At 44.5% G+C, this 10,537-nt stretch overlaps 1 protein-coding gene across 1 annotated transcript in view; it reads left to right on the top strand.

The window, feature by feature from the left end:
• Positions 1–703: 703 nt before the first annotated feature.
• The window catches only part of LOC139555965 (regulator of G-protein signaling 6-like), a 198,797-nt gene continuing 188,963 nt past the window's right edge, over positions 704–10,537 (top strand). Inside the window, exon 1 of the mRNA XM_071369386.1 lies at positions 704–1,024. The gene's annotated coding sequence lies outside the window, so the exon portion shown is untranslated. The remainder of the gene's footprint in view (positions 1,025–10,537) is intronic.

The raw sequence follows: 10,537 nt of genomic DNA, 5'->3' as shown, positions 1-10,537 counted from the left end.
ATTACAAATGTCATATTATATATATGCAGTGTTGTAACAATGTACAAATGGTTAAAGCACACAAGTTAAAATAAATAAACATAAATATGGGTTGTATTTACAATGGTGTTTGTTCTTCACTGGTTGCCCTTTTCTTGTGGCAACAGGTCACAAATATTGCTGCTGTGATGGCACACTGTGGAATTTCACCCAGTAGATATGGGAGTTTATCAAAATTGGATTTGTTTTCGAATTCTTTGTGGATCTGTGTAATCTGAGGGAAATATGTCTCTCTAATATGGTCATACATTGGGCAGGAGGTTAGGAAGTGCAGCTCAGTTTCCACCTCCACCGATACTCTCTCTCTCTCTCTCTCTCTCTCTCTCTCTCTCTCTCTCTCTCTCTCTCCTGCTATCTGTCTCTCTCGCTCTCTCACTCTCTCTCTCTCTCCCTCTCTCCTGCTATCTGTCTCTCTCGTTCTCTCCCTCTCCCTCTCTCTCTCCCTCTGTCTCTCTTTCTCTCTCTCTCTTTCTTTCTCTCTCTCTCTCTCTCTCTCTCTCTCTCTCTCTCTCTCTCTCTCTCTCTCTCTCTCTCTCTCTCTCTCTCTCTCTCTCTCCTGCTATCTGTCTCTGGTTCTCTCTTTTCTGCTTTCTCAGTCTCTGTCTCACTCTCTCTTTCCTTCTCTCTCTCTGATACAAACACAGATATGTATACACACACACACACACACTCAGTAGCAAACGCGACGATCCTCTCTCGCCGTACCTGACTGCTCCACTCTACACACATACCACCCACGCCACAGCCCAGCGCACAGAGCTAGAGACAGAACGAGGAAAGAGGAGAGAGAGAGAGAGACTCTACACCCTCCCAGCAGCTGTTTGTGCTGCGTCTTCTTTTTCTTCTCCCGTTCTCACCAGCCGACCATCCCTCCTTTTGTCTGACTCTCTCTCGCTCCTCAAGCCAATTATATCATGAACCTGCCTTGTGCTTGTTGCTAGGGGGGGGAGAGAACCAAGAGGAGTGGACCAGCCGATACTTTAAGGTAATGAACACAATATTGAGTTTTGTCACTGGGGTGTGTGAGAGAGAGAGAATGTGTATGTATGTTTATCAAATAACTACAGCAGTTTTTCCAGGTGAATATGGGAGGTATGTTACTCGTGGGTGTTAGTGTGTGTGGTTTGGTTTTACTGTCCTTGTGGGGACCAGAAGTCCTCGCAAGGATACTAAAACAAGGAAAAGTGGCCACATTTCACCGGTCCACACAAGGAAAAGCACTTTTTTAGGCTTAGGTGGTAGGCTCTGGGTTAGGGTTTGAATTAGGTTTAGGGGTTAGGGAAAATATGATTTTGAATGGGAATCAATTGTTTGGTCCCCACACGGATAGTAAACGCCACATTTACAAGGTTAATAAGCTGACATATGGGATTGTTTTAAGAATGTCATACCATGGATCATTTAGATATTTGATTTTGAATTTAAGGACCCCTTTAGGTATATATAAAAAAAAAATATATATATATATATATATATATATATATATATAAAAAAGTATTTGATAAAATAGCACATAGAAACACATTGAATAACACATTAATAAATGACAGTCCAAAAAAATAAATAATAAGGAATAAGGTTTTGAAGTGTTTGTCCTATTATCTAGAAGATTTAAAAAAGTAATATTTTCGTTTTTTGGACACATATTTAACACAACATTTGGCACAAAACTACCTCCATACTTCCATTCATTTCTATGGGTTACCTTTAGATGAAGGTTTAATATCTATATATATCTCCATATTTACATGTGTTTGTATGGGTTACCTTCAGACCAGTCCCGTGACACTTGTGGGGGTCGTAGAGCAACACGGAGAACACACACCCTCATGTTTGTGAGGGTCTCCCCCCTTTCCATAATAGGACACCACTTTCCATGGTTGGACACCAAACCGTATGGACGCTACAGACGTTTTTTTTTGTGAGAAGATTCTCGGGGTGTCTCATGGTCTGACAAACACTGCTGTAGCTCGGCCACTTTCCACCGCAGATGCGGAATGCCGACATAGTCGGATGCAGTGGATTGAGACTCAGCCCATAGTCGGATGCAGTGGATTGAGACTCAGCCCATAGTCGGATGCAGTGGATTGAGACTCAGCCCATAGTCGGATGCAGTGGATTGAGACTCAGCCCATAGTCGGATGCAGTGGATTGAGACTCAGCCCATAGTCGGATGCAGTGGATTGAGACTCAGCCCATAGTCGGATGCAGTGGATTGAGACTCAGCCCATAGTCGGATGCAGTGGATTGAGACTCAGCCCATAGTCGGATGCAGTGGATTGAGACTCAGCCCATAGTCGGATGCAGTGGATTGAGACTCAGCCCATAGTCGGATGCAGTGGATTGAGACTCAGCCCTGATATCTTAAACTGATGGATTTGGATGGGGGGTTTCTTTAAATATTGTTATTTAGATTGATGCAAAGGGTGTGTCAATAGACTCTGAAGGATTAAAACAAAAACAGCTCCACGGTTAAGTTTAAGCATTCATTCCGAATGGTTAAGGTAATGGTTAAGGTAATGGTTAAGGTAAGGGTTAAGGTAAGGGTTAAGGTAATGGTTAAGGTTTGGGTTAAGGTAATGGTTAAGGTCTGGGTTAAGGTAATGGGTAAGGGTTAAGGTAATGGTTAAGGATTGGGTTAAGGTAAGGGTTAAGGTTTGGGTTAAGGTTAAGGTAATGGTTAAGGTTTGGGTTAAGGTAATGGTTAAGGTTTGGGTTAAGGTAATGGTTAAGGTTTGGGTTAAGGTAATGGTTAAGGTAAGGGTTAAGGTAATGGTTAAGGTTTGGGTTAAGGTAATGGTTAAGGTTAATGTTTGGGTTAAGGTAATGGTTAAGGTTTGGGTTAAGGTAATGGTTAAGGTTTGGGTTAAGGTAATGGTTAAGGTTTGGGTTAGGGTAAGGGTTAAGGTAATGGTTAAGGTTTGGGTTAAGGTAAGGGTTAAGGTAATGGTTAATGTTTGGGTTAAGGTAATGGTTAAGGTCTGGGTTAAGGTAATGGTTAAGGTAATGGTTAAGGTAATGGTTAATGTTTGGGTTAAGGTAATGGTTAGGGTAATGGTTAAGGTAATGGTTAAGGTAAGGGTTAAGGTAATGGTAATGGTTAAGGTAATGGTTAAGGTAATGGTTAGGGTAAGGGTTAAGGTAATGGTTAAGGTAATGGTTAAGGTTTGGGTTAAGGTAATGGTTAAGGTTTGGGTTAAGGTAATGGTTAAGGTAATGGTTAAGGTTTGGGTTAAGGTAATGGTGAATGGTTAAGGTAATGGTTAAGGTTTGGGTTAGGGTTAAAACAAAAAAACAAAAAAATGTGCATTCCACTGGGATTGAACCCTTGGAGTCAGTGCTTGCGGTTTATGGCCCCTCCACCCTCCCCGTCCACAACGCCCTCACCGTGTCCCATAGTGGTTAGGGTTAGGGTTAGGGTTTATGCCCCCTCCACTCCTCCCCGTCCACAACGCCCTCACCGTGTCCCATAGTGGTTAGGGTTAGGGTTTATGCCCCCTCCACTCCTCCCCGTCCACAACGCCCTCACCGTGTCCCATAGTGGTTAGGGTTAGGGTTAGGGTTTATGCCCCCTCCACTCCTCCCCGTCCGCAACGCCCTCACCGTTTCCCATAGTGGTTAGGGTTAGGGTTAGGGTTTATGCCCCCTCCACTCCTCCCCGTCCACAACGCCCTCACCGTTTCCCATAGTGGTTAGGGTTAGGGTTTATGCCCCCTACACCCTCCCCGTCCACAACGCCCTCACCGTTTCCCATAGTAGCGAGTTTGAAGTAATCTCCCAACGTCTTTCTTACCTGGATGGATGTTGAATTTGGCAGTGGACCTTGAGCGGCCTGGCTGGTATAGCTCAAGGACTGCAGCAGGGCATCCAGAAAAAGCTAAACAGCTGCTACAGGATAGCAGGAGCTGCTACAGGTTAGACGGAGCTGCTACAGGATAGAAGGAGCTGCTACAGGTTAGAAGGAGCTGCTACAGGATATAAGTCTACAGGACAGACGGAGCTGCTACAGGATAGAAGTCTACAGGACAGAAGGAGCTGCTACAGGACAGAAGGAGCTGCTACAGGTTAGACAGAGCTGCTACAGGATTGAAGGAGCTCCTATGGGATAGAAGGAGCTGTTACGGGATAGAAGGAGCTGCTACGGGATAGAAGGAGCTGCTACGGGATAGAAGGAGCTGCTACAGGATAGAAGGAGCTGCTACAGGATAGAAGGAGCTGCTACAGGATAGAAGGAGCTGCTACAGGATAGACAGAGCTGCTACAGGATAGAAGGAGCTGCTACGGGATAGAAGGAGCTGCTACGGGATAGAAGGAGCTGCTACAGGATAGAAGGAGCTGCTACAGGATAGACAGAGCTGCTACAGGATAGAAGGAGCTGCTACAGGTTAGACAGAGCTGCTACGGGATAGAAGGAGCTGCTACAGGATAGAAGGAGCTGCTACAGGTTAGACAGAGCTGCTACAGGATAGAAGGAGCTGCTACAGGTTAGACAGAGCTGCTACGGGATAGAAGGAGCTGCTACGGGATAGACAGAGCTGCTACAGGATAGAAGGAGCTGCTACGGGATAGAAGGAGCTGCTACAGGATAGAAGGAGCTGCTACAGGATAGAAGGAGCTGCTACAGGTTAGACAGAGCTGCTACGGGATAGAAGGAGCTGCTAAAGGTTAGACAGAGCTGCTACAGGATAGAAGGAGCTGCTACGGGATAGAAGGAGCTGCTACAGGTTAGACAGAGCTGCTACAGGATAGAAGGAGCTGTTACAGGATAGAAGGAGCCGCTACAGGTTAGACAGAGCTGCTACAGGATAGAAGGAGCTCCTACAGGATAGAAGGAGCTGCTACGGGATAGAAGGAGCTGCTACGGGATAGAAGGAGCTGCTACGGGATAGAAGGAGCTGCTACAGGATAGAAGGAGCTGCTACAGGATAGAAGGAGCTGCTACAGGTTAGACAGAGCTGCTACGGGATAGAAGGAGCTGCTAAAGGTTAGACAGAGCTGCTACAGGATAGAAGGAGCTGCTACGGGATAGAAGGAGCTGCTACAGGTTAGACAGAGCTGCTACAGGATAGAAGGAGCTGCTACAGGATAGAAGGAGCTGCTACAGGTTAGACAGAGCTGCTACAGGTTAGACAGAGCTGCTACGGGATAGAAGGAGCTGCTACAGGATAGAAGGAGCTGCTACGGGATAGAAGGAGCTGCTACAGGATAGAAGGAGCTGCTACAGGATAGAAGGAGCTGCTACGGGATAGAAGGAGCTGCTACAGGATAGAAGGAGCTGCTACGGGATAGAAGGAGCTGCTACAGGATAGAAGGAGCTGCTACAGGATAGGGGATCTCAGTGCTACAGTACAGTAACAGAACACGGTCTTCATCGCTGTTTTCTAATGTGTTCGGTATTCATGTTGAATCCTGTTGACGTCTTGGTGCTTCTGAATCCTCTACAGTCATTAATATTAATGATCCAAAGGGGGAAGGCAGCTCTCTCTCAGTGATTTGTTTGTGGAATATGGGGTTTGTCTCTCTCTCTCTCTCTCGCTCTCTCTCTCTTCATTCTTTCTCAATGTCTGTCTCTCTCTCTCTCTCTCTCTCTCTCAATGTCTCTCTCTCTCTCTCTCTCTCTCTCTCAATGTCTGTCTCTCTCTCTCTCTCTCTCTCTCTCTCTCTCTCTCTCTCTCTCTCTCTCTCCATTCTTTCTCAATGTCTCTCTCTCTCTCGCTCTCTCCTTTCTTTCTCAATGTCTCTCTCTCTCTCTCTCTCTCTTCTTTCTTTCTCAATGTCTCTCTCTCGCTCTCTCTCTCTTCTTTCTTTCTCAATGTCTCTCTCTTTCTCTCTCTCTTCTTTCTTTCTCAATGTCTCTCTCTCTCTTCTTTCTTTCTCAATGTCTGTCTCTTTTATTCTCTGTATTCACGTGTGTGTGCATGTATGTACTGTGTTCCTGCTTGCCGATCTGCTTTTATGTGACATGCAACAGAGAGTGAAAGATGAATCTAATCTAAACCAGGTGATAACTTGCAGGGAGATGAGGTTATTGATCTGCGCCTGGTGATAACCGGCAGGGAGATGAGGTTATTGATCTGAGCCAGGTGATAACTTGCAGGGAGATGAGGTTATTGATCTGAGCCAGGTGATAACTTGCAGGGGGATGAGGTTATTGATCTGAGCCAGGTGATAACCGGCAGGGAGATGAGGTTATTGATCTGAGCCAGGTGATAACCTACAGGGAGATGAGGTTATTGATCTGAGCCTACATGGAGATTAGGTTATTGATCTGAGTCTACATGGAGATGAGGTTATTGATCTGAGCCAGGTGATAACCGGCAGGGAGATGAGGTTATTGATCTGAGCCAGGTGATAACCTACAGGGAGATGGGGTTATTGATCTGAGCCAGGTGATAACCTACATGAAGATGAGGTTATTGATCTGAGCCAGGTGATAACCTACATGAGGATGAGGTTATTGATCTGAGCCAGGTGATAACCTACAGGGAGATGAGGTTATTGATCTGATCCTACATGGAGATGAGGTTATTGATCTGAGCCTACATGGAGATGAGGTTATTGATCTGAGCCTACATGGGAGATGAGGTTATTGATCTGACCCTGTCAGTGTGCATTGCGCCCGGTCCGCCACAGGAGTCGCTAGTGCGCGATGGGGCAGGAACATCCCTGCTGGCCAAACCATCCCCTAACCCGGACGACGCTTGGCCAATTGTGCACCACCCTATTGGTTTCCCGGTCGCGGCCGGCTGCGACAGAGCCTGGATTCGAACCAGGATCTCTATTGGCACAGCTACCACTGTGATGCAGAGCCTTAGACCACTGCGCCACTCGGGAGAACATTGCTTTCTCTTGGTCAAACGGTCAACATGTTGCTTTCTCTTAGTCTAACGGTCAACACGTTGCTTTCTCTTGGTCTAATGGTCAACACGTTGCTTTCTCTTGGTCTAATGGTCAACATGTTGCTTTCTCCTGGTCTAACGGTCAACACGTTGCTTTCTCCTGGTCTAACGGTCAACACGTTGCGTTCTCCTGGTCTAACGGTCAACACGTTGCTTTCTCCTGGTCTAACGGTCAACACGTTGCTTTCTCCTGGTCTAACGGTCAACACGTTGCGTTCTCCTGGTCTAACGGTCAACACGCTGCTTTCTCTTGGTCTAACGGTCAACACGTTGCTTTCTCTTGGTCTAATGGTCAACATGTTGCTTTCTCTTAGTCTAACGGTCAACACGTTGCTTTCTCTTGGTCTAACACGTTGCTTTCTCCTGGTGTAACGGTCAACACGTTGCTTTCTCCTGGTATAACGGTCAACATGTTGCTTTCTCCTGGTCTAACGGTCAACATGTTGCTTTCTCCTGGTCTAACGGTCAACAGGTTGCTTTCTCCTGGTCTAACGGTCAACACGTTGCTTTCTCTTGGTCTAACGGTCAACACGCTGCTTTCTCCTGGTCTAACGGTTAACACGTTGCTTTCTCCTGGTCGAACGGTCAACACGTTGCTTTCTCCTGGTCTAACGGTCAACACGTTGCTTTCTCTTGGTCTAACGGTCAACACGTTGCTTTCTCCTGGTCTAACGGTCAACACGTTGCTTTCTCTTGGTCTAACGGTCATGCTCTAGCAACCGCCGTCTGATCTGATCCCACTGCTGCCGCCGTCTGATCTGGTTGAAGTTTGATTTAGATCCCACCTCTGCTTCTTAGAGGTCTGATAGCAGGTAGAAGTTGCAACTAATCACACTGATACCAGGTCAAATATTGTATCATCTCCCTCATGGTTAAGGTTAGGATTCAGGGTAGAGTAATGATCTTAGGTCTGTGGTTAGGGGCAACTTGTACCTCTGAGTGTATGGTAGACAGTGAGAGCAAAGCAGCGGCTGTTTGGGTATTCACCTCATCTCTTCCTCTGCTCACGCCACAGCTCACAGATGCCAATATTGTGACAGGTGTCAGCCCGTCAGGTGCCAGCCGGCAGCAGCAGGCTGGAGAGGCGGGACACCTGGAGCTCTGGGAAAGAAGGTGGAATGGAAATGGCACTATCGGATCCTCAGAGAGCTGCAGGCAACGTTTCTGGTTTTGAATGGTGGAATAATGTCACCTGTAAATGGTGTTGGTGCTTGTCAGTATGAAGCCTGGCACATGGAGCTCGTATCAGAACAGCCTATTAGGATCACTGGATGTGCAGACATGTGATCCTCTGTAGCTCAGTTGCTTGAGCATGGATCTTGCAATGCCAAGATAGTGGATTTAATTCCTTACATACATAAAAAAAAATATCCATGCATGACTGCATGTCGCTTTGGATAACAGTGTCTGCTAAATGCCTTATATTATAATATTATATATGATATTATTATATACTGTATGATATTAGTATATATTATAATATTATATATGATATTAGTATATATGATATTATTATTATATTATATTATTATATATGATATTACATTAGTATATATGATATTATTATATATGATATTAGTATATATGATATTATTATTATATGATATTATTATATATGATATTACATTAGTATATATGATATTAGTATATATGATATTATATTAGTATATATGATATTATTATATATGATATTATTATATATTATATATGATATTAGTATATATGATATTATTATATATGATATTAGTATATATGATATTATTATATACTGTATGATATTAGTATATATGATATTAGTATATATGATATTATTATATATGATATTAGTATATATGATATTATTATTATATTATATTATTATATATGATATTACATTAGTATATATGATATTATTATATATGATATTAGTATATATGATATTATTATTATATTATATTATTATATATGATATTACATTAGTATATATGATATTAGTATATATGATATTAGTATATATGATATTAGTATATATGATATTATATTAGTATATATGATATTACATTAGTATATATGATATTATTATATATGATATTATTATATATTATATATGATATTAGTATATATGATATTATTATATATGATATTATTATATATTATATTATTATATATTATATTATTATATATTATATTATGATATTACATTAGTATATATGATATTATTATATATGATATTATTATATGTTATATTATTATATATTATATTATTATATATGATATTATTATATTATTATTGTGAGGACGTTGGTAAAATGAAAAAATGCAGAGTCAGGCGCAGAACACAGTTCTGAGTAATAATCCAACGTTACTCCAAAATAGGTAAGATTCCAACAAGGAACAAAACACAATAATCCAAAGCACGAACAAAACAATAACTCACAAAACAGAGAGGGAAATCAGAGGGTAAGGAACATAATTAATTGAATGGAAACCAGGTGTGTATGATCAAGACAAAACAAAACGAGAATGAAACATGGATCGGTGGTGTCTAGAAAGCCGGTGACGTCGACCGCCGCCCGAAGAAGGAGAGGGACCAACTTCCGAAGTCGTGACAGTACCCCCCCCCCCCCCCCCCTATACTGGCTTGCACAGTATACCCCGGGCCCCCTTGATGTCCAGAGGGGGCGGAGGAACCTCCCGCACCTCAGACTGCTGGAGCGGACCAGACACCACCGGCCTGAGGAGAGACACATGGAACGAGGGATTACTACGGTAATCTGGGGGAAGCTGTAACCTGTAACATACCTCATTCAGTCTCCTCAGGACTTTAAATGGCCCCACAAACTGCGGACCCAGCTTCCGGCAGGGCAGGCGAAGGGGCAGGTTTCGGGTCGAGAGTCAGACCCGATCCCCCGGTGCATACACCGGGGCCTCACTGCGGTGGCGGTCGGCCCTCGCCTTCTGCCGCCTGATGGCCCGTTGTAAATGCACATGCGCAGCGTCCCATGTCGCCTCCGAGTGCCGAAACCATTCATCCACCGCAGGAGCCTCGATCTGTCTCTGATGCCAAGGTGCCAGGACCGGCTGATAACCTAGCACACACTGGAAAGGGGATAGATTAGTGGAAGAGTGGCGAAGGGAGTTTTGGGACGTCTCCGCCCAGGGGATGAAAACCGACCACTCCCCCGGCCGGTCCTGGCAATAGGACCGCAGAAACCTACCCACATCCTGGTTTACTCTCTCCACCTGCCCGTTACTCTCGGGGTGAAAACCTGAGGTGAGGCTAACCGAGACCCCCAGGCGTTCCATAAACGCCCTCCAGACTTTAGACGTGAATTGGGGACCCCGATCAGAAACTATATCCTCAGGCACCCCGTAGTGCCGGAATACGTGGGTGAACAGGGCCTCCGCAGTCTGTAGAGCCGTAGGGAGACCGGGCAAAGGAAGGAGACGGCAGGACTTAGAAAACCGATCCACAATGACTAGGATCGTGGTATTACCCCGTGACGGGGGAAGATCCGTCACGAAATCCACCGATAGGTGTGATCACGGTCGTTGTGGAACGGGAAGAGGCTGTAATTTCCCTCTGGGCAGGTGTCGAGGTGCCTTGCACTGTGCGCACA

The sequence above is a fragment of the Salvelinus alpinus genome, chromosome 27, assembly GCF_045679555.1.
Source record: "Salvelinus alpinus chromosome 27, SLU_Salpinus.1, whole genome shotgun sequence".
Classification (NCBI taxonomy): Eukaryota; Metazoa; Chordata; class Actinopteri; order Salmoniformes; family Salmonidae; genus Salvelinus; species Salvelinus alpinus.
This window is presented reverse-complemented; position numbering and strand designations above follow the sequence as displayed.